Source organism: Miniopterus schreibersii (assembly GCF_964146895.1).
Source record: "Miniopterus schreibersii genome assembly, chromosome: 1".
NCBI classification, from domain to species: Eukaryota; Metazoa; Chordata; class Mammalia; order Chiroptera; family Miniopteridae; genus Miniopterus; species Miniopterus schreibersii.
The window spans coordinates 149,955,382-149,981,515 of NC_138101.1; the positions used below are offsets into that span (position 1 = coordinate 149,955,382).

Below are 26,134 nucleotides of genomic sequence, written 5' to 3' on the forward strand. Positions count from 1 at the left end.
ATCTAGCCAATGACCTTTGTTCTCAGGTGCGACTGACAGCAAGCATCTTCCCTATGTCACCCCAGCTTTACCAGGCATGCATCTATCTCCCCTTTGTTGGACCTTGGGAGTGTAAAGTTGTAGCTTCCTGGTGAAGCTGCCCAAATGACACCCCTATAATATTTGGCCTTCCCTTTGCTCCTTTCCTATTATTAATAACTAGGTTCATCACAACAGTATCAGAGGCTATGGAGAATAGGTCATGGCAACAGCTAAAATGCAGGGAAGAATGCAAGAGAATAAATTTTGGAAAGGACAAGAACAATGTGGGTGATAAAAGAAGCCTCTGAAGGCTGAACGAGAAAAGACCACCTACAAATCATCCACACTCTGTGGCTAAGGACAGACTCGGTGGCATTCTAATGGCTAGGGCCAAGAGCTTGGATTTGAGGACAGCACAGGCAAGATGCTGCACTGCTTTCTCTGAGGCTCCTGTGTATAGTGGAGCCCTGAGTCTATCCTTCATCCATCTCAAAGAAGTTTATGATAAAAACCTATTGAATCTAGTTGGTTGGGCCCCTAGTGACAATTTAGGCAGACAGGCCACCTGGAAACAGACCACCTGTGGCAGTATACAGTGATGCTAACAATCCCTTTTTAAATTATCTGAAACCTCTGTAAACCAGCTTTGTTTTCCAAGTTGGAAGTCTTCAGCACTCTTCTCTCAGCAATTTCCTTTTAGGAAGAAGGCTGGGATGATAGGGCAGGTTCCCCAACAAATTAAGGTGGGCAGGTTAATTTCATTATGCCGTTTTTAAAAACAACCTAATTTACTTTGTTTTATAGGCTGGAAAACAGTTTTAAATATTTATACAACTGTGAAATATGCCTCACACTATCAACCCTGCTGGGTCATTTGGCTTAAACACTCAAAAAAATTTTCTTTAATACGGATCCAAGTACATGTTGTTCTGGAAAGTTTTCAACTGCGGCATTTTCATCTCTAGCCAGAATTCAATCATTTTTCCAAAGCCATACTTTCCTGCACTTTATCTAGTTCAATGACAACAGGAGAACCTAACAAGCCTTCTAAATCTCATTTTATTTATGTTTACAGGTACGGATTAGGTGCTGGTTTATTTCTCCTGGTACACTTCCTTCAGAGCATTCGTGACATGTCTTAGGGGACAGAATCTCAGATAAAAGTTGATGTGAACAGAACAATATGGATAGTGTGTCTTTATTTATGGAAATTATACTGCTACTGAATTGTCAGGAAGTCTCTATTGAAAAGTGCATCTGCTTACAATAATATTGTAATAACTAAGTATGGTGCCAGGTGGGTACTGGAAATAGAACACTTTGTAAAGTGTTATGATTGCCTAACCATTACGCTGCACGCCTAAAACTAATACAAAATAATATTGAATGCAAACTCTGATTGAAAAATATTTTTTTTAAAAAAGAAAGTGCATCTGTTTCAGGAAGAAGCTGAAATGATATTAAGTTTCATTTTCAAACCCTTACTCTGCCTACCTGTACATTATAAGCTCTAGGGAGGACCATACCTTATCTCTCCCATCCAAATGGAAAATGAACCACAGTGGAAAGGGAACACTACAGGAACTAAGACAAGGCGTGTTTTTCTCTGGTAACAAAAGTGCACATTTGACAGTTAAGTTTGCATACATAAGTGGCAATAGCCACTATTTGAGGGAACAAACCAAAACCTGAATTTCTTTACTTAAATTCTAACTTGTTTTTCTTTAGTTCAGTATCATATTTCCCTCTATAAAACCAAAGCATTTGGAAAGATGTTATTAAAGATGTGATGATATCAAAAGGAATTACTTAAATTAACTGTATACTTGGAAAAATACTTGAATAAAATCTCTTTAAGAAAAAATTGGGGGCTAGAGCATTGGTCCTTGGACTGAAGGATCTTGGGTTTGATTTCGGTCAAGGGCACGTAGCTGGGTTGCAGGCTCAATCCTTGGTCCCAGTTGGGGATGTGCCAAAAGCAACCAATCGATGTGTCTCTCTCACATCAATATTTCTCTCTCTCTCCCTGCCCCCCCCTTTCACTCTCTCTGAAAATCAATGGAAAAAATATCCTTGGGTGAGGGTTAAAAAAAAAGAGAAAAATTTTTGCAAAATCCCAAATCATGCAAAAAATCCCTAATACTAGACAATGTGAATGATTGTAAACATGATGTCCTATAGGGACCATACAGAGGAGTGATAAAGCTGAGCAAAATACCATTCCTCATGCCAAATCTTCATGCTCATTCCCCTCCTACACCCCTGCACCCCTACCTGTACCTTAACTTCTACTTTCTAATTTATTAAATATTTCCAAAAGCAGAAAATCACTCAGAATAATTCACTTGACCATGCTTTGCTAATATCTGACTATTAATCTGCTCATGTCATTTAATAGTCCAAGAAAGCAGAAAATACCTGTAATACTATTGTATGAGCCCAGGATCCCTTACTTTATCGCACTCCAGTCCTCTTTCTTTTTCCCTGTTGCCACCTACCTGCCCTCTGCCCAGACCATATACCTATCAGTCTCTCCAAGCTCCTCTTCCCAAAAGGCCCTTTTGTTGTTCCAGACACCTTCCAACACCTGCTCTATCTTCAGTCATCTATCCCTTTCCACCTGTCCCAATGGAACATTCTCCCCTAAAGGTACTCCAAATACTTTACCTCCAAAGTCTTATGACTAACAATATTTGAGATCTTAACATTTTTCTGGCATGTACAAATTCTATGGGACACAATATCACCTCTGTGGGCTACGGGCTGGGGAGAACCTTCACCAGGCAACAATGCAGGCTGACACACAATTTTTCTGAGCTTTAAGCAAAATGTGAATGTGCACTATCACAAGAAAAATTTTCTCAAAAGAAATATTACCCAAAACTAACAATTTGTCAAGAAGCAACAATCAGTATTCCCTAAATGTCGCCTCCAACCCCAGCACTGTTTAACTTTCTCATGATTAACCCTGACAATGGACACACAGACACATTGATTAGATTTGAGGACATCACCCTGCCAAGAAGAGACTATAACCCTTACAAAGTAAGATTGTGATAGAAAGTCATCTTATGACTTGAAGAAGTTACCAGAAACTGAATGAAGAGGAAGAAGAAGAACAAAATAAGTTATTTTAGAAGAGAAAGTAATACTCTACAGATGTAATTAGAGTTTTGAAGAAAAAGGGCCTGGAGATATTGGTAAGTCACAGAGGTATGTGATACCTTGGTTAAACCTCTTATTTGAATATCTAACTGTAGAGCAATCAATGTATATAATACAATCAAAGGAGAGGGTGTGTTTTTTTATATTATTTCCTATTCTATCTTACCAGGTTATTATAACTGTACTTAACTAAGACTTCAAACATATATTTCAATGAGTACTAAGGGTAATAGCTAAGAAGTAGCCAAGCTTACTGAACAAGTATGAGCTGATAAAGACCTTCAAATGCATTAAAATCATCTCTATTTTAAATTTCACCATTTTTCTTATTCTACCCACTCCCACCACCACTGACAACACATAAAAGGCATACCGGCCAGACTGGAGGGGCGAGTAGGAAGAATTAAAGCTCATCTTCAAAATATTTCTAGACTTCTAAGATTTTCGTTTGTATGGTGACTGCATTTCGTCATCATCCTAAAACAATGAAAAGGGACACTCCCTGGCTCTCCATGTGTGGTGCAGCTGTTGTCACGGCTGGTGTTTGAAGCAAGCTTACATCATAGCTCTGTGAGGGGAACACAGGATGGCCTAATGGGCTGTGACAATGACACTTAGCTCTATAGAGTTGACACAAACAAGTTGTGCTTTTACTTTTGTCGGGGAAAGGCCTTCTGCTCTCGTGGAGGAATTGCAATTTATGACTCTTCTGCAATCAAACTAATTCATTTCATTGCACTGAATCAAGAACTGCAAGACTTTAAAATATATGTATTTCATTTCAGGTTTTGAAATGGACATAATCTAGTTAATGCTTCTTTGAAAGCGATTTTTCAAAAACAGATGGGGTTGTAAGATAGCCTTTACCTCAGTAAAGTCACAAGTCAATGGCTAAATAAGCCAAAATTCAAGAAAAGAACTCATAAAATTTAAATTCCAAAGGCACCATAAAACATATGGAGTTTAACTGCCACAGAATAGTGACTAGGATTACTTAGAGGAAAGAATTTTTTAAAGTACACCCATTAACTATAGGCATACCTCAGAGACGTCGCGGGTTCCTTTCCAGACCACCACAATGACGCGAGTGCAGCAATAAAACGAATCGTAATGTTTTTGCTGGTGGAGGGTCTTGCCTTCAATTTGTAAAAATACAACATCCATGAAAACCAATAAAACAAAGTATGCCTGTATAACGTCTACTCTCTGAATATCAGAGAATCTGAGTTCTGAGAAAAGGTGGTGAGACAGAGCAACTACATCTAACAATTGTTGATAAATTGGTCTCACCCTGCCTCTTCCCGATGAGGTGCTAAGAGCTGCTAGGCTTTGCTGCGAACCTTCTTGAGGAAATGCAAGTCTGAGAGTGAGGTAGCCCCTACCACACTCCATGTCGCTGAACTATTGGCTGCAGAGGCTACAAATCAAGTATTTACCTTGAACAGGATACCAAGGCCACTGCTGAAGCCTTGAGAGACAGAAGGGGGAGCTCCTCCAGGTTCCTTTCATCTCCTCTAGACTTTAATGCACCTGACTGCCCATTAGCAATATAGAATCCTGAAAAGAGGATTTCTTCAAAAGCTATAGAAAATGTGTTGCGATATTAGAAAGAGAAGATGATAAAGAAGATCAATATTACTGACCTCTCCTAATAAACCAATTTGCATATACTGAGCGTGGTTTCTTTTTAATCTCAAGTCCATGTCAGACCTATAATATACAAAAGTATTCTTCTGCCCATAGAGACATTGTTTCATTCACCATTATTTCCTCAGAATCTAGTGCCTAGTTCACTGCAGACAACAAATAAATATTTGTTGAATAAATGATAAATAAATTAATGAATATAGAATAAATATTTCCAAAAACATTGTCAAATGATAGCATTTTCCTGAATGCCTAATAAGAATTGTAGAAATCAACACTTATTTAGTGCCAGGGACTATACTGATTCCTTCATGTATAGAATTGCCAAATAAAATAAGTGACATCCAATTAAATTTGAATTTAAGATAAACAACAAGCCCAGCTGGGCATGACTCAGCGGTTGAGCATTGACCCATGATCCAGGAGGTCACGGTTCGATTCCCGGTCAGGGCACATGCCCAGGTTGCGGGCTCGATCCCCAGCAGGGGGCGTGCAGGAGGCAGCCGATCAATTACTCTGCCTCATCACTGATCTTTCTATCTCTCTTCCTCTCCCTTCCTCTCTCTGAAATCAGTAACGATATACTTAAAAAAATAAAAAACGGTACCCTTTAAAAAATAATAATTTTTAGTATATTAAAATAATTTTTAATATTTGGGAACACTTATACTAAAAAATTGTCATTATTTATCTGAATTTCCAATTTAATTGGATGTCCTACATTTTAATTTGCTACATCTGGCAATGCTATTCATGAGGATATTCATGTATCCTCACACCAACCCTATAAGATAGGCATAAGCTGCTACTCCCATTTTATAAACTAGAAAACTGATGCTCAGAGAAATTGAGATATGTGATTTATTTTGCAACATCTATCAGAAATTTATTTATTTATTTATTTATTAAATATATCTTTACTGATTTCAGAGAGAGGAAGGGAGAGGGAGAGAGATAGAAACATCAATGATGAGAGAGTCATTGATCGGCTGCCTCCTGCACATCCCTTGCTGGGGATCAAGCCCACAAACCAGGCATGTGCCCTGACCGGGAATCAAACCTCAATCTCCTGGATCCTAGGTCAATGCTCAACCACTGAGCCACACCTGGCCAGGCAAATTTAAATTTAAATGCCTACACACTTTGATATAAATATTCCACTTTAAAGAACTGATCATACAGGTGCTTAAAGATGGATGTACAAGGATGTTTACTGCAACATTATTTGTAATAGCAATCTATTAGAAACTATCAATGCCCACCAATAAGGATTAGATGGACATATCATGGTAAACCATGGCTCATCTACTCAATGGAATGAAGCCACAAAAAGAATAAGATAGGTCTATATGTGCTGATACAAAATATTCTATAAGTTACATTATTAGGTTAAAACAAGCATGTGCAGAACACTGCATATATGTGGTAAGGTTTATCAGTGTTTTGAAGCAAAGATATACCTCCACATATCTCTGTTCCTACATGTATAGAAAACTTCTTGAAACACACACTAGAAACAGTTTAGTGGTTGCCACAGGAGAAAGGAAATAAAGAGAAGTGGGATGGAAGGAAGACTGAATTCATCGTATGCTGTTTTCTTTTGTATGAATTACATTCAGTACATGATTTTTTTGGCATTATATAGAGGTATTTTAAAGGCCAATTGAGGAGGAAAAAATAGAAAAAAGAAAACTCTTCCAAGGTCACACGTAAGTGGCAGATCTGGGACTGGAACCTGAGTCTACAAAGCCCATGCTCTTAATAAATCTATATTTATTGTTCCCTTTTACTTTATTTTCTATGATACTTAGAAAAAGAATGGACCTGAGGAGCTGAAGGAATATGATCACAGAAATAGTGAGTGCATGCTCCCGGTGTTTAAAACCAGTCGATCCAAAGACAGCTTGCAGTCATGGTCCCATGACACAGATGTTCAGTGGACAGCAGCAGTTTCTGGTTCTTTTCAATCCCACTGCTGTCAGAGCCACACTAGAGGAAGACATACAGCTTGGCCCTGATCCTCTAACAACAGACTGGTGAACAGAATCTCATTACATTGAGAATAGCATAATACTCATATCTTTGGAATCTATTTATTTTGAAGAATACAGATGTTCCCCCACTTTCCCTCCCTCCTTATTAGCATGATGCTTATGCTGAGGCAGAATCACACGGGGAGGTCTGTGGTCAGCTGCTGAAGATGCTCTTGCACCAATTCTGCCAGGGGCGAAGCGTGGGAAGAAGGGGGGATGTAGTCCAGCAGCATGGATAATTTAGTTCAACAATTTGCTGAGAAAAAGTAATCAATCTTAGAGATGTCTCACTTAATTTATACAAATCTTTACAGCTCCTATTGTGCATTCGTAGGATGCAAAAATACACACACAGTGTAGCCTTCCTATTTTGAAAACAGAATGATCAATTCACTTATTAAGTTTTACCTGAACTGTGCAAGCCTACTAAGAGTTGTGCAGAAAATGTACTCTCTTTAATTCATTTCTCTAAACTGAAACCCTTCTCCTGAATCCGTCTCTTAAGATCCTCTGTCTTCTGTAAATTCTTAGTAGGATTCCGTTAATAGATGGCTAAAAGATGATGAGACCAGAAGGAAATCAGAAGAAAATTATTTCATTGGAAGACTATTACCCCTGCTCTCACATACGAATGATAAAGGAAATACCTTAGATGGACTGTGGAGAGAACAGTTATTGAGCTCTAGGTCAGGTTCCTCAGCAGCACTTGCAGAGGGGGATCTGTGTGCCGGAAGTTTATTGGCAAGTACTCTTGGGATTAACACCTGTGGGAAGTGAAGGCAGCACCGTTGAGCAGAGGGAGGAAGTGGGCAGTTGATGCGTTCACAGCAGAGGCTCCGCGAACCCCACGGGGAGCTCTGGAGCTGGATGCCCTTCAGAGTTGGGTGTAGGAGGCCAAGCCAGATATCGTGGCCTTGTTCAGCCATTGGATGCAGTCTGGCCCTAGCAAGAATAGGTAAACTTGAGAAAAACAGCTCCTCTCAGCCAAGGGCAATTGCAGAGAGGGATGACAGTGGAGGGCTGTGTATAGGCGACCCTAGAGGCAATAAGAAAACTCTGTAGCTGCAGAAATATATTCTGCAACCTGGAAGGGGATGCGGGTGGCACAGCAGAGCATCATGTACAAACTGAGAGCCCACTTCTCAGTTTTGCTGTGGACATGTCCATGTAATTAGGATATTCCTTTTTAATTCTAAGCTATTTCACATTTCACTAGTTCCAGTTTCAATTCTATAAAATCATTAGGAGCAGTGGCCATGAACTTTACGTTCCCCTCCCCCTCCACTTTAAAACCTTTTGGGAAAATTTTGTAACACTTTAGGTCATCCAATTGACTCCTTTTTCCACTGACTAATAAATGAAGTTGGAAGATAAAATTTTAGCACATTTTCATTTTTTTTAAATAGTCTACAGACAACCCCTAACTACCCAAATGCCCTCAGAATAATGCCTATATGGGGGACATCACTGTTTCTGAAATATCCCTTATATAAAGAACATATTTTGATGAAAAAAATTTATAAGCAATCACCTTAGCCTGAGTAGATCAACCATTCCTTTCATCTAATTGCCTATTTTACTTTGAGAAGTCAGAGAATATGCTCTTACCCAGCTCAGTGGTTAATAACAACTCCTCCTTTTGAAAAACACCCCAAAAGAAGATAGCTCTCCAATAGAGGAGAATCAAACCTGAATGTCTTGGTTCCAGGATAAAAGGCTTATATTGTGTGTTTTTCCCCATTGCCTCTAGTGATATATTTAATTAATTTTTCTATGCAGGGCCATGTTAAGAGAGAACCAAAAGCCAGAAAAAAAAGATTAGTTGCTTAACATGCCAAGTAATAATACAGGCCATATCAACACAGAGCAAAGGCATCTCTCAGTGGTGTGATTTGGTTTGCTCTGGTCAGAGAATCTAGTTTTCTGGAAATAGCATTCCTAGTTTTGGAGCACAAAGTACAGGATATCACTAGAAGATCATGAGTTTATTCATTTACTATGTTTGCAGGCACATTAAGTCCTAAACACTGTTTAGGAAACATTTTAAGTATTATTTTGAAGTAGGTTGTAATGTTTATCATTTTCAGTACCTTGGAAATAGGACAGCATGTAGGTCGAATTCTTATTAGATCATCACCGATTGGCACATGAGGTACCATCACCCTTCATTAATGAGTTCAAGACCTTCATACATACAAAATGAGCACTCTGAGCCTGGCACTGTGCTGAGTGTTGGAGCTACACATGGAGTTAGATACAGGCTGTGGTTATCAAGGAACCTAAAGACTAGTGAAAAAATATAAAGCTGGTTCTTAAATAACCCTGATTAAATTATCTTTCCCTCCTGATACCTGGAGCATGTGGACATTCCTCCACTCAGCAATGAAGAATACCTGTACTTTAAGAGAATGACCTCAGTGTTAGATTGTTTGCCATACAGCTGTCATCAAAAGCCTAGCAAGAAAATTGATAGATCATAGAAATTGTCTAATAAAGGATGCATTAACTTTCATTCCTCAATATATTCCCAGCTTCATCCCCTTATACAATGAGCTCATCACAAAACTATATGCCTGGACTATATTATTCCGGTCCCTCCAGATTTGGCTTCTCAGAATCATGACTTAACATCGCACCAAACAGATTTCAATCAGGATTTTGTGGTCATGAGTAAAATATCTCTGTTTTCTGAGGCTTCAATCATTATGTCATTCATTTTTCTCCCAAGACCAGGATAAATCTTGTTGTTCACAGTTACTCGAATACTTCCTTTCAATGAACCAGCAGTTTTGTACCCTAGACACTTTCATTATGAGGAGAAACAAAATTCAAGGTAATATTTCAAATTCATGAACGACAAATCCTAATGGATTGCTTAAACAAAAACTAGGAAATTTTGTAGTAAAGACGCTGCCCTTTAAAGACGACATTGTAGGGACAACCTTGATACTTGCAAGAACAAAATACTGTTCAGAATGGACCAGAAGTTGGAATCAATTTTTTTTTTAATCCTGAAATTCTTAACGGGAAGAATCCTGACCTTTTGTTTATGACAAAAATGATGCAACATGGTAGAGTCATGTCTCTAGAATCAGAAGACATGGGCTTGGGTCCCAGTTCACCCAGTCAGCCATGTGACTTAGACAAGAAGTTGACGAAAATTGGAAATACCCTCCATGACCTTCATTAACGTGCACATGCCAACCCCTCAGAATACCTCTTTAGTCATAAGACTAAGGTCTTGAAAATAAGATAAACCCACCTGACATTTAAACACTTACCTATCACAACATTTGTGAGTTTCATATAAGATAAATTTATTAAAGCACTTTGTAAACTATAAAATAATGTATACTTTAAAGTATTCTGACTATTTTTCTTATTATAAGGACAGTACATTTTGATTTGTATTTCAAGTCTTCAAAAGAGCTATTTATGTTCAGTATCTCTACTTCTTGACTGTCCTTGCTTTCTTCAGGCAGGATTTTGTCTTCATCCTGCCAAATAAAACTTCTCTTTATGTTGCTAAGTCCAAGGATCAGTTCTCAGTCTTCACTTTATCCAGAACAGTTAGCTACTCCCTCCTTCTTCAAACACTTTCTTTGCTTTAAATCCAGAGCACCACATTCCCTTGGTTTTCTTCTGACTTCACTAGTCACCCCTTCCCAAAACCTTAGCCCGTCCTTTCTCTCCTTCCCATCTTCAAACCTTGGAGTGCCCCAGAGCTCCTCTCACAATACTCTAGCCCCGGTCCACATCTTACTGCCAAGTTCATTTCCACTTAGCAGCTTTTATACTTATTGTTCCATTGATCCACGGTCTTGGTATGGATAGCTCCCTCTCAGCTTTAATCTCCTCTCTGCAAGGGACCTTCTCTGACACCCTATTTAAACTCATCTGCTTCTGTCCCATCCCATTACTCTTATCTTATTACTGTATCATATTTCACTTTCTTTGTTGTACTTGTAACTGCTTGAAATCATATTATTTATTTTTACTTTTTATCATCTATCTTCCCCACTAGACAGAGGTTCCTTATGGGCATGGATTTTTCTCCCCTGCTTATTTCTCTATCCCTAGTATGTAACACAGTGTCTGGCACATATTAGGGCCTTAATGAATATTTGAATGCATTAATTATTTACATGGTCACTCATGCTGTTTGCTTAACATATGTAGCTCTAGGACTGAAGTAAATAATAATTCCATACAACTACACCTATTTGGAAGGCCCTAAGAAAGTATAGCAGAGCTAAATGGCCAGTACAGGAAGGAGGTAAGGATAAGATGAATCACTGCAGGGCAAAGCATAATAGTTTAGAGCATAAGAGCTTTATTCATTCCCCTCAAAGTGCATACTGCTGACTTAATTTCATACGGCTATAAGGCAAGATGCACATCTACAAGGATGCCAGCTTCTTCCATGTCTTTAAATTTCCAATTTCTGTATTATTATCCTGAGTGCATGTTTCTGGCTGAAAGAGTGAGAGGATTCTGCTGAACTCAACAAGCAGTGAGCACCTACTACAAACCAAGTAGTGGGCCAAGCACTGGGGAGAAACACAAAGTGGTTCCCGGCCTGAAGAGGCCCACAGTCAAGGGGAAGGCTTAAGATGGATTATTTAAATGTCATGCTTAACTCTAGTCTGGTAACAGGTACATGCTATGGGAAAACATAGCATGTGCTCTACCTGCCTGAAATAGATATCAGAGGGATTTCCAGAGATAGTTAAAACAGCAGCTGAGCCTTGATAGGTGAAAGGGGGAGAAGGGAAGGAGCACACCGCAGGTGTAAGCAAAGCTTTAAATAGTTCCGTGTGACTGTAGACAATGTTAGAAAGGCTAGCCGAAGCTTGATTAGAGCAGGTGCTACGACCGTAAGGAATGGGTAGGGGACTTACTAAGGAGTTTGTAGCAGGAAGTTTGATCTGCGTTATCTTATAGAAAGAAAACTCTTTGGAATATAGGTAACTTAGTACACAACCCAGTCCTGCTAGAAAACTATGCTCAACATGCACACTACTCCAGCACAGACCCTGAAGCAACATCTCTGTACACAACCTGGGGGGGGTCATTTTTTCCCACTGAGGAATTTATTAAAGAAAAGATTTAAAAGAAATTCTCAGACAGGACACACACAAAAATACTATGGACCAACAATAGGCAATGAATGTAAGTAGAAAAGTCACTAAAAAGAGAAATAATACAAACAGTAAATAAATAAATAAATAAATAAATAAATAAATAAATAAATAAATAAATAAATAAATAAAAAATAATCACCTTCATTAGAAATGAATGAATTTTTAAAACAACAGAACACCTGTTTATACTTATCTGGTTGGCCTAGATAATATTCAAGGTTATGAAGGTGTGGAGAAACCACTCATTTGTTCAAATGGAAAGATAAATGGGCACAAACTTCCTAGAAAATAACATATATTAAGAATCTTTTAAAAATAAAAAGAATCTTTTTAAAAGGGCCAAGTCTCAATTCCCTAGAAATATAGCCTAAAGGAATAATTAAAGATACATATAAAATTTACATACAAAGATGTTTCTCTGAGAGTCATTCATTAAAAACAAAAAATTAGAAACAAGCTAATTATCCAACAATAGAGAAATGATGGATTATAGAACATCTTTTATTCATCTATTAAAAATGTTTTCAAGGAATTTTTTTAAAAAAATATGTCTTTATTGATTTCAGAGAGAAGGGAGAAGGAGAGAGAGAGACAGAAACATCAATGATGAGAGAGTCGTCATTGACCAGCTGCGTCCTGCACCCCCCAACTGGGGATCAAGCCCACAATCCGGGCACGTGCCCTGACTGGGAATCAAACCTCGATCTCCTGGATCCTAGGTCGATGCTCAACCACTGAGCCATGCCCCGCCGGGTGCAAGGAATTTTTAATGTCATATATGAGTTATTATGTCAAAAGAAAAAACTGGAATACAAAATTGTATATATTGCATGGGCTTCTTTGCAAATATGCATATTTGTAAAACACAAACAAGCAAATACAAGGGATAATACTTTTCATTTAAAAAGTAGAAATTTTTACTTTTCTGGGGTTTTGACCTTTTTTGATTAATTTTAAAGACTTACCTCTTCCAGGAAACTTCCTCTGAACCCCTAAACTGGGCTAAACACCCCCTCTTGAGTACTTCTATGGCAGCCCATGCATACTCCTATCATCACACACATTATATTGAAACTATCCACTGGTTTATCTCTCGCCCCCAAAAATGTGAATCCATGAAACTAGCAATGGCATGTTAATCAGCTCAGGTACACTGAAGATACTTAATATTCAGAGAACTAAGACCTAAACATTCCTCTTTGGTTGCGAGTAGCTATATATCTGGGGGGTGGAGGGGGGGGTTGTTTTTTGTTTTTGTTTTGTTTTTAAATATATATTTTTCTTGATTTCAGAGGGAGGAAGGAAGAGGGAGAGAGAGATAGAAACATCAGTGATGAGAGAGAGTCATCTATCAGCTCCTGCATGCCTCCCTGCTGGGGATGGAGCCCGCAACCCAGGCATGTGCCCTGACCGGGAATCAAACCTTGATCTCCTGGATCATAGGTTGATGCTCAACCGCTGAGCCACTCTGGCCGGGCCATATATCTGTTTTTAATAGTGCTGGGACAGTAGTTCAACTGGCCCCAACAAGGCCTGCTCTGTTGTTGAGCCCTCTTAGTATTTCCCATCTGAGCCAGTAGGATTGGGGTGTAAGCAGGAGCTGGAATAGTCTCTATGCCCCAATGTAGGGCATGAACTAGAGCTCCCAAACTAGCCCACTATTCCTGGGCCCTGCAGGCCTAGGTAAACGTGGCTTCTGGTGAAGGTCCTTACTCATCCGCTGCCCTATGTGTCTGGAGGGCTGATATGTCAGACAGTGGACCCATTTCTTATGTTTTGGAGGCCAGGGGGATAATAAAGGCCTTCTGATGCAATCCCTTTGTTTCTCTGACATTACTCAGACCCCAAAGACTCTAGTACTTTCTGCTCCCTGGACATACCTAGATGATGCCTTTTGTCTGGAATAGACTCTGGTTTTCTCTATTGGAAAAATGAAATCTTTCTGCCAAAAACTTGCCCTTTAAATTTCTTTCTGGGAAACTCTCTATATTGTGTGCTCCACCCAACTCCAAGATGAAGATTTTTGCTTCAGAGCAATGACAGGCTGGCCTCACACTCCCCTAAGCCCTCTGTTATCTACTATCAGGGGGTTTCAGGCCTTATGTTTTTATTTGTAATCTGCAAAAATATATCTAAATATGTGTATAAGCAATCTGGTCTCTTTTGAATTTCTTTCCTAATCACAAGACCCACTGCTGGGAATTGTATTTTCAACTTAGTTAATTGGGAGATTTCATGCCAGAGATGGTGGCCAACAATTAGGTACCATCTGAGTAGTTTGACATTATCAGTACCAGATTTGAAACTGAGCATCAACAAATCTGCGTGCCAATTCTAAGCATTTATCCTGTGGTCTTTTGCATATTTATTTGCATAAACTCTGCTATAATCTCTACCTTTTTTAGACATTTAATATCCTAAGATGTTCTCTATTTAAGAGGGGCCTTTATTGAATATTATTTTCCTATCATTTTTTGTAGCTCAACTCCAGTTTTCTTTTCCTTTACCCCAGAAGAGGAGTGAGGAATGCCATAAGAAAAAAGACAAAATTGGGAAGACGAGGGGGAAAATAAGATAAAACTGGAGATATTTGTCAATACAGAATGAAAGGGTGTCACTGGTAGTCTATACCTAAGAAAAAGTGACATCGTCTCTGTGCCTTGCCACCCACAAAAATTAAAACCAAAAGCTACAACAACAACAAAAACAAAAGCCTATGGGACTACTTTCTATAATGAAAGATGGGGTGAGATAGGAGCAAGCACAACAAAGAAAACGAGGCATGTGCTGAGCAACATTTCTCAGCGTGGGCTGCGATGTTGTGTTAGGTACTTGGGAAGGGGAAGCCCTGTCCCACTGTCTATGTCTTCTTTTTCTTGCTCTTACTGGAAAATTAGGCTCTGTTATTTTTTTGAAAATATTAACCATTTCTATCATCCAAGTTTGAGAAGGAAGTATTAAGTGAAAGAAGGCAAATTTCCATGAAAATCATGTATCTAACAACTTTATTCATGATACATAGCTGTGACCCCCAAACCTATTTCTAATAAAGCAAGTGTTGGCAGAGCTGAGTCCTCAAGGGGGTTAATCTGGTTGGTCCATCCCCAGCTGATAGAGACAGTAAACAGATAGTATGATAGAGGTCAGTATTTTTCAACACATACCTAATAACTGAGTCTAGAAGGGAAAAAAAAGAAACTCAGCTCTCTCCTTTTGGCAGAAAGCTTCACTTTTTTACATTTTAAAACTATTTACAATTCATATGGTTTCCAGACCCACTCTCCAGAAGCGAGGGCAAAGTTCCCTGCCTGGGTCTCTCAGCTCCCCACATGTGATTTCTCAGGCAACCAGCCACATGAGCATTTGATTTGAAAAGTAAGCCTTAAATTTAGCAGTGTGAAGAGGGAAAATTATGTCTAAACAGAAATGCCTGGTAAGGGGCAAGGTAACCAGATGAGGCAAGCTGGGTCAACAGGATTTGTTAGCCAGGCAATTCAGAAAGTCCGGTGGGAGGCAAACATCTGATGTAGACCTAAGAAAGCCCATCTCTGCATCTCTGTCCAAGTGTCTAGGGCTTCCCAGGTTCCCACATGTTTGTTTTCCAACATGCTGCAACCAGGGGGCAGCTGTGAAAGAAACAGTAAGCACTGTTTCAAATGCTACCTTGAGCTCTGCTAATTCAGAAATGAGGCCCAGATGGACCTAATCCTCTCCCATTTTTTAAATGTCAGACATGGTCCCATGCACATTAAGGTGCAGCAATGTCAGGGAGACTCCCAGTAACACAGAGCACTTGGATTAGAGATGGGGCTGTTATCCAAATACCCCACAGCAAACACCAGTCTCAAGCGGCTGTGACAGCAGACCATGATGTTCACAGAACATGCAATATGTGAACACCTCCCCTTGTCCCCATAATAGTGGTAGGGAAGAAAAAAGGGGAAAGTAAAGTACATAAAAGGTATTCTGATCATGACTCGAAATGATGCATTTGATTTATTTAAATGTATGCAGCTCATCCATCATTAATGATTGAGCATCACCTGCATGCAGGACACTGTTCAGTGAGGCGATGGGAACACAGACTGTTTCAGCCTCCAGTCACTCGCAGCAGTAGAAGGACAGACAAGCACAGCAACAGACAACCGCCCCTCCCTACCTCTACCCCGGCCCCCTCCATTGGTTTTTCTCCCCCATGCAGCAGGCATGAGCTTTTCAAAGGGTAATTCCTTCCATGTATCTCCTCTGTTCTTAAGAAAAAGACCCAAACTCTTAACATGGTCGTCCAGGCCCTGCAGGGTCTGGCCTCTGACTGCTTTCCCAGCCTCATCTCACACTGCTCTTCTCTCAGCCTTGCTCTCTGTGCTTCTGACACTCAGTCCCTCACAATCCCCACCCTCCCTCCATCCACAGAGCCTTTGTACATGCTATTACCTTTATCTGTAACTCTCCTTTCCATCCCTTCACACCCCTTGCCTAATTAATACTCTCTCTCTCTCTCTGTCTCTGTCTCTCTCTCACACACACACACACACACACACACACGCACACACGCACACACACAACTCTCTTTAGAACCATAATCTTTTCCTTAGTAGCACTCTTGCCTCGGCTTATAATAAAATGCCACTCAGCATGGCTATCTGTCTGTTAGGGTCCCCTATATATGCGGCACCTAACAAGCATCAGTACATCTAGACAAATAAATGAACAGTAAGGAGGCCAGTAAGACATTATGTGCTATGACAGAGGTGAGCACAGGATTTGTGGAAAGATCTGGTCAGGGCATTAACTCTGGCAGCCTCATGCTCTGAATTGTCTCCTGGCACTTTTTGCCACAATTTTGTCCAACTGGAATACAATATCTTCATTTTTGGAAGATCCTATGGTTAAATTACTCTCTCCTTTCCCTAATCTGTTCTGTAACTTATTTCCTTATATTAAATTCTCCTCTTCTACTGTCATCTATTTTATTATTATTATTATTACTATTATTTTTATTACTATCTTATCCACCCTTACACTTCTAACCTCCCATTTACTGTTAAATCTTTTTGTTCTGTAGAGTCTCTGACTTCCCTTCTTAGGTATCTCATCGTCACAAAAAGCTAAAGAGTGTCACAGAGCCTCAGTGCTTAAGGACTGGGAGGGACCTTGAAATAGCTAGCCCAGCGGTACTCCAATTTCAGTGTGCATAAAAATTCCATTAAGGGCTAATTAAAATAGAGTCATAGGCCTCAAACCCAGAGGTTTTGATTCTGGAGGTCTGGGAAAAGGCTCAAGAGTCTGTGCCCAGTTAATTTGGACCCAGGCAGTCCTCAGACTTCACTTGGAGAAGCACTATATGGTTCAGTGATGTCCATGGAGGCCCCTCAAGGGCCACCACAGAGGATGAGAGGGCAGCCAAGAAGACACACTCCGGATCCCCGACCCAGTTTCATCCTGAGCAGCAACACTTGTATCTGCTCTATATGTTGGGTTTCTGTGTAAGATTTTGTTTGAAAGGGCTCTGCTGGTTGGACAAAGAAGAGTTTAAAAATGACTGGTATCCAACCCCCTTGTTTTATAGCTGAGAAAATTGAGGTCCATGGTTCTCAGTCACACAGCCAATTAGTGACAGAGCTGGGACCAGACCTCAGCCTCCTGACACCAGGTTGGTGGGCTTTCCCCAACACCCTCCTGCCTCATGGGCTAGAAAGACAACACAGGTTCCAACAGTCCTCTATAAGGAGTCTGTACGTGTGTGTGTGTGTGTGTGTGTGTGTGTGCGCGCGCGCGCGCACGCACGTGTGCTCCCGCAGCATCTCAGGTTTCCTTTTATCATGGCACTTACTACTATAAAGTAGTCTGTTTATTTGTCCACCTTTTACCCTAAACTCCAGGCTCCTTGAGGGAAGGAATATGGGTCTTTAATAATTTCTCTATCCCCAGTATCTAGCACAGTGGCTGGTACAGAGGAGTGTCACATAAATGTGGCTTGAGTGATAGATGGGTGAGTGGTTAACGTGAATCCCTGTCACTACTCTCAATGCCCCTAAAGAATTTCTACCTCATGTCCCTGATGAAGTCTTGACATGCGTGATTGACACACAGAGCAAATTAAATGATCCGAACAAAGTTCACCGCTCATTGCCAATACAGCACCTTCAGTCTCACTGACGTTCTTACATTCTTTTCCATGAATCCCTCTCTCATCTTAATTTCACTTCTCAATACTTCACTTTTCTTCTTTCCCCCTCAAATTCCCTCATACTGTGCTTAACACAGGACATTAGTCAAATTTAAAACCCAGTAAGTACTGTGTGGCGGTGTGGCTCAGTTAGTTGAGTGTTGTCCCCACGCACCAGGAGGTCACAGGTTCGATTCCCGGTCAGGGCACACGCCTGGGTTGGGGGCTCAGTCTCCAGTAGGGCATGTGCAGGAGGCAGCAGATTGATGTTTCTATCTCCCTCTCCCTTTCTTTCTGTCTCCCCCCTCCCTTCCTCTCCATGGAATTAATAAAAACATATATATAAAACATTTTTTAAAAATCCAGTAAGTACTTATTTTGAGTGAATTATCACTTCTTTTCTAAAACTTACAGAAAGCAAACTTTATTGCACATATATTCTCCATTTTAAAATGCTATCAATTTTTTTCACATCTTCAGCATCTAATCTGTCTCCATCATGAGGGTCCCTTTGCTCCCTTCTGCAGTGTTCAGCATCATGATCCCAGTTACACCTTCCCTGTCTCCCTTGTCTCTGGTAACCGGCCCGCAATGCCACTGCCAGAGTTCTTTTCACATGTTCCTGGCAATATCACTCTATAGCCTCCAAATTTCCCAGGTGCCTTGAATCTTTAGCTCTAATTTACAAATCATTACTCTTATTTTCTATGCTCTCTGCCCCTCTCTTTGTTTTTCTTCTTCTATTATTACACATCTAATTCTTGTCAAAAGTCAACAAGCAGAGAGAAATTTTTTTAATTTCCGGCATGGAATAAGGAAATAGATCTTAGGTTTTGAGACCAGTACTCAAGTTTAAAGGTGGTTTAATGTTTCCCTGAGTTACAGCTTCAAGGCACCATCTCCAACCAGGTTCCCAAATCCTATAAAGGTTTTCTGCCACCTGGCATTGGTTTGTCTACAGAGCCTGTATACTGATAAGAATTTTCAAAAGCGGCACATTCCTAATGAGATGAGTCATTTTGCTCACTCGCCTTACTCATGATTCAAAACAATAAAATAAAATGCTGAGAGTATTGTAGCAATTCTAGAGATAAGCCTGTTGCATACCATATATGCATGATTGCATTATATTTGGGGCAGAAATTATGTCTAATTTAACTTTGCATGCCCAGTATATAGCATCCTGCCTGACACACAGTAGGCATTTAATAAATGTCTATTGAGTAAAACAATGACAAACGAACAAACAGAACCTTTCAATTAAAAGCTAAAAACAAAAGAGCATTCATTTCCTAGGTCTGCTATAACAGATTACCAAAAACTAGGTGGTTTAAAACAGCAAAAGTTTGTTCTCTCACAGTTCTAGAGGCTAAAAACCCAAAATCAAGGTGTCATCAGGGTGGCACTTACTTGAGGGCTCTAGGGAAATATCTGTTCCTCACTGCCGACCTCTGGTGAGACCTTCAGGCGTTCCTTGATTTGGGACTATTTAACTCCAATCTCTGCCTCCATCTTCACAGTATGTTTTTTGTCCTGTATCTTCTTTCCTTCCCTTCTCTTATAAAGACAGTTGTGACTGGATTCCTAGGATGACCTCATCTCAAGATCCTTAACTTAATTATATATGCAAAGACCCTTTTTCCAAGGAAGATCACATTCAAGGTTCCAGTGGACATATCTTTGGGTGGGGTGGGGGAACCACCATGCAAACCATGACAATAAGATATAGTAAAATCTCAATTATTTTTTAAATGAGTATTGTGTGGAAGAGTTGAGAGAATAAAAAACAGGAGAAAGCAAGGATGGGGGAGGAAAGGGAGCCATAAAAATCCTTCACAAATTCATTGTAGTTTACTCTGAGCTGGATAATGGAATCAACAGTAATTTCTATATTTACTTTATACTCTTTTAAGATTTCTTGATTTCCTGCCTAAAGCAGAAGATAATATACCAATCTAAAATGCATAAAAGAAGAGATTCAAGATGGCAGCAGACTGAGTGGAAGCTACACTGACACTCTCCCGGGACCACACTGGAATTACAACTAAAATATAGAAAAACCACCCTGAATAATCAACTGCAACTGAAGACGAGCTGGAGAGCACCCTCATAACCAAGGCTGGTTCTTTGAAAAGATAAACAAGATTGATGAACCTTTAGCCAGACTCATCAAGAAACAAAGAGAAAGGACTGAAATAAACAAAATCAGAAACGAAAGAGGTGAAATAATGACTCACCGAACAGAAATACAAAAGATTTAAAGAAAATACTATGAACAACTATATGGCCCCAAGCTGGACAACCTGGAGGAAATGGACAAATTCCTAGAAAAATGCAACCTGCCAAAACTCAATCAGGAAGAGTCAGAAAACTTGAATAGGCTAATAACTGCTGATGAAGTTGAAGCAGAGATAAAAAAAAAAACCTCCCAGCACACAAGAGCCCTGGTGCAGACAGCTTCACAGGGGAGTTTTACCAAACATTCAAAGAAGAACTAACACCTGTTCTCCTCAAACTATTCCCAAAAATCCAAGAGGAAGGAACACTTCCAAGCTCTTTTTACAAGGTCAGCATTAGCCTTATTCCAAAACCAGGTAAAGACACTACAAAGAAAGAGAATTACAGGCACTATCCCTGATGAACATAAATGCTAAGATCCTCAACAAAATATTAGCAAATCGGATCCAGCAATATATACAAAAGATCATACATCATGACCAAGTGGGATTTATTCCAGGGATGCAAGGCTGGTACAATATTCACAAATGTATCACGTTTATTGAAACGTGATACATCACATAAACAAATTAAAAGACAAAAATCACATGATCATATCAATAAATGCAGGAAAAGTATTCGATAAAATCCAACCCCCATTTTTGATAAAAACTCTCAGCAAAGTGGGGATAGAGGAATCATATCTCAACATAATAAAGGCCATATATGACAAACCTACAGCCAACACCATACTCAATAGGCAAAAACTAAAACCATTTCCCCTAAGAACAGGAACAAGACAGGGGTGTCCATTTTCACCACCCTCATTCAACATAGTCTTGGAAGTCCTAGCCACAGCAATCAGACAAGAAGAAAACATAAAAGACATCTAAATTGGAAAGGAGGAAGTAAAACTGTCATTATTTGCAGATGACATGATATTGTACATAGAAAATCCTAAAGACTCCACCAAAAAACTACTAGATTTAATAAATGAATTCGGCAAGGTAGCAGGATACAAAATTAACCCATAAATGGATGGCATTTTTATACACCAATAATGTACTCTCAGAAAGAGAAACTAAAAAAAAAAAAATCCCTTTTACCATTGCAACAAAAAAACTGAAATACTTAGGAATAAACTTAACCAAGGAGGTAAAAGACCTGTACTCAGAAAACTACAGGATGTTGCAAAAAGAGATAGAAGAAGATATAAACAAGTGGAAGAATATACCGTGTTCATGGATTGGAAGAATCAACATCATTAAAATGTTGATTCCCAAAGCAATCTATAAATTCAATGCATCCCTATTAAAATATCAACAGCGTATTTCACAGATCTAGAACAAACACTTCAAAAATTTATATGGGACCAGAAAAGATGCCAAATAGCCATGGCAATCTTGAGAAGGAAGAACAAAGATGGGATCACAATACCAGATATCAAGTTATACTACAAAGTCACTGTAATAAAAACAGCCTGGCACTGGCACAAGAACAAACATATAGATCGGTGGAACAGAATAGAGAACCCAGAAATCGACCCAAGCACTATGCTCAATTAATGTTTGACAAAGGAGGCAAGAGCATACAATGGAGGAAAGACAGTCTCTTCAATAAATGGTGTTGGGAAAATTGGACAGGTACATGCAAAAAAAATGAAACTAGACCACAAACTTACACCATACACAAAATAAACTCAAAATGGATAAAAGACTTAAATGTAAGACGTGAAACCACAAAAATCCTAGAAAAAAAACATAGGCAGCAAAATCTCAGACATCTCTCGTAGCAATATGTTTGCTGGTACATCTCCTAGGGCAAGAAAATCAAAGGAGGAAATAAACAAACGGGACTACATCAAAATAAAAAGCTTCTGCGCAGCAAAAGAAATCGATGGCATTTTTATATGCCAACAAAACGAAAAGGGAGCCCACTGTATGGTTGATCATATTTGCCAATGACACATCTGATAAAGGGTTAATATCCAAAATATATAAGGAACTCATACATTTAACAAAAGGAACACAAAAAAATCCAATTAAAAAATGGGCAAAGGACCTGAATAGACAATTCTCCAAAGAGGACATACAGATGGCCAAAAGACATGAAAAAATGCTCAAAGGCATTAATCATCAGAGGGATGCAAATTAAAACCACAGTGAGGTATCACTTCACAACTGTCAGAATGACTACCATCAATAAATCAACAAAGGACAAGTGCTGGAGAAGATGTGTAGAAAGGGGAACCTAGTACACTGCTGGTGGGAATGCAGACTGGTGCAGCCACTATGGAAAACAATAGGGAGTTTCCTCAAAAAATTAAAGATTGAACTGCCATTTGACCCAGTGATTCCCACTTCTAGGAATATATCCTAAGAAACCCTAAACACCAATCAGAAAGAACTTAGGCACCCCTATGTTCATAGCAGCGTAATTACAATAGCCAAGATCTGGAAACAGCTCAAAGGCCCATCCGTAGATGAGTAGGTAGAAAAGCCGTGGGACATTTACACCATGGAATACTAGGCAGCTGTGAAAAAGAAGCATCTCTTATTCTTTGGGACAGTATGGAGGGAACTGGAGAGTATTGTGCTAAGGGATAGCCAGTCAGAGAAAGACAAGTACCACATGATCTCACTCATATGTGGAATATAATGAACAAAATAAACTGATGAACAAAATAGATCCAGAGACATAGAAGCATGGAACAGACTGAACGATCTCAGAGGGAAGGCAGGGGTGGGGAGTGGGTGGGGAGAGCTTATTCAAAGAAGTTACATGCTTATATGCATAACCTATGGACACAGACATTGGTATGGGGAAGGCCTGAGGGTGGAGTGGATGCCAGGTGGAGGGGATCAATGATGGGGAAAAGGGATATCTGTAATACTTCCAACAATAAAGATTAATTAATTAATTAGTTAATTAATTAATTTAATGCATGGAAGAAATTAACTCATTGATATTATCTCAGGATATTTAAAGCAAAATGTTCCTGTAGTAGAAATGTGTAAGTAGTTAATCAACAATAAGTAGTTAATCAACAAATGCTGTTAAAACATTTGTTTGGTTTGGTATAGACAACATGTGGGCTCTGATTGAAACCAAATTTACTCACTATAATATTATAGTCTCTTTTAGCTTTTGAATTTTAAGATCTTAAGAGGGCTTTACATTATTAAATCCTAAGGCCTTTGTGACTCAAGTTTGGGTTTGTTTTTGGTTTTTTTCAAAAGAAAGTCTAGATCTCCTCCCTATGACAACAGAGAAGAGATAAGTAAGCCTATTTTTTTTTTAAGTAGAAAGAATTGAGTTTTAAATATTACATAGACCATGGTGTATTTTAAGCTTTCATTGTCATGCAAGATAAGTGGGTCCTCATTACAGAAGAATCTGCTATTTTGGTGAGCAGCTGTGATGGGTTTGAGTTCAGAGCCAAGGACGAACCAAACTACTTCGAGTAATAAAAGGGAGATAAATATGAGGGGCCCCAAATACTGAGAGAAGGAGGATGGAGCCAACTACACTGAGCACTGAATGGGGAAGAGATTACAAAGGCCAGCAGCAGAAAGAGAACTTTGAGGAAGAAAACTGTTAAAATGGGATTTCACATTGTTTGCTATGAGGCATGTGAAATAAAACTCCTCATTTATAACCCCCACAAAATCTTCATTGAGCTCTACCTTGCTCTCTCTAATGCTTTTAGGGGGGATGGAGGAGATTTAAGAGGAGAAAAAGGGTGCAGCTAACATCTGGATTATATAAATTTTAAAAACAAATCAGGAGATGCCACTGAAAAGTCCATGTGCAGAGTTCTGAAAGTGTTATAATTTCCTGTTATTTCAAGATGTACCTCATTTGGGGAAATAGTCACCATTTAGAAATTTAACACGTTAAAAATTGTTTTTATGCACTATAATAATTGATTACGATGGAAAATTATTTATAAGAACCTTCACAGTGTCATGGCTCACACACAGAAACCGACCCATTGGCAAATGGACACCTCCATCTGTTAAACTGACACGCAGAAACTGCCCAAGAAAGGCTCAACCCAACACTGAAGAAACTGAAATTAATTTATTGAGGGTGAAACTATTTTTGAAACGTGTTTTCTGTGAGTTAGCAGCACGAGCTCAAAATTAAATTAATTTTAAACAACTTCCTCTAAAAGAAAAAAAAGGAATGAGACTACTCCAACTAGCTTGCTTTTAAACTCAGGGTTATTTAAGCCCATAATAGTATGTTTTATTAACATTGTTTAAGAGAAGGAGAATCAAGGTTTTTTGTCTTAATTTTCCTTTCAAATATGCAGTCTCTTCATATAGACCCTAAATAGCCGTCCTCTGGACCCAGTGGTACCACCATAACATGTAAATCACCCAGGTCGGCTGGAGATAAAATAAAAATAAAAACTCAGAAAGTTGGGGCTCTGCCTTATGTTTAACTACAGAAGTCGCCACTCCAACTGCAAACCAACAGAGCCCTGGTGACGACAAGGTAACTCAATGCAGGCTTTATCAGTTCTTCCATGTGATCAACAGAATCCCAGAACCTCTCATGCTCCCATTCCCCCAATTACAAGAAGCACACAGACACACCAAGTGTGTGTCAGCTTCAGATGCATGAAGTTCAGCAATCTTTGGTATTTTTTGTTGCAGGTGCCCAAGGAGAAAAAAGGAGAAGCATATTTAATAATAACAATCCACTCTTACCCAACACTGACATTTTGGGTCAAATCCAGCAGAGGGCAATGCCACACATGAATTTTCCCCTCTCTTGGGTAAGTTATTTCCAAGAATTCAGCAGCAAATGATAATAGATCTTTTGAGCATCGGTCTGCATGCCTCTAACCTGGCAGAACAAAGGAGATGGAAACAGTTCGATCACAGCTGCCTGAAGGGTCTGCTGGTCGCACTGCCCAGTCGCTGCCCAAATTTATTCTAGGAACTCTGCAGACCAGAACTGATGTATATACTTTACACATGAGTGCTAGATATCTAGTAATTATAATATAAAACTTATATTCAACTGTTTCAGATTATTGATATTTGGGGATTTATATGTGTCACTAATACTTTTTTTTTTAAGCAGAACATTTTGGGGGTTTTTTCATGATTAAGAAAGATAACCTTGGAAGTCTGACAGCCACCCACTCAGGAACCCCCATGTTTGATGAAACTGAAACCTCCCAGGGTTCAGTCAGTATGCCTAACCCGGTCCTGCTCACACTTAAACCCTGGATCTCTGATAAAGGCTGTTTTCAGTGGACTGAGTAGTAATGCTTCAAGTTCTAATCCCTTCATATAGGAAATAATGGGTACATTGTAATCTTCCTAGGTGAGTTTTATAAATATGCCCTAAAAACACAGTCTTATGAAAAGGGTAAGAACTATATTTTAGATTAAAAAAAAAAACACAGACAAACTATCAAACAATAAGGAAGGACTTATTTGAATTATGAGACATGCACTTAACAGAATGTTACGCAGCCCTTAAAAATTATGTATATAAAGACAATATGAAGACGTTGGAAACTGGTAGATATGATGTAATGTGAAAACAGAAGAATAAAAATGTATACACAATTATAAGAAATCTTGGCATAGAGAAAAATACTGAAAGGAAATACAAGGAAATAGTGACACTTTTGGATATTGAAAGTATGAATGTCATTTTCTTCCTTCTACCTTTTCTTATTTTCCAAAGTTCTCTTCCTGGACATACTCTACTTT

At 39.2% G+C, this 26,134-nt stretch overlaps 1 protein-coding gene across 2 annotated transcripts in view; it reads right to left on the reverse strand.

The window, feature by feature from the left end:
* Positions 1 to 26,134, reverse strand: part of ATP8B4 (ATPase phospholipid transporting 8B4 (putative)) — a 189,160-nt gene that overhangs the window by 105,099 nt on the left and 57,927 nt on the right. The gene's annotated exons all lie outside the window — the stretch shown is intronic.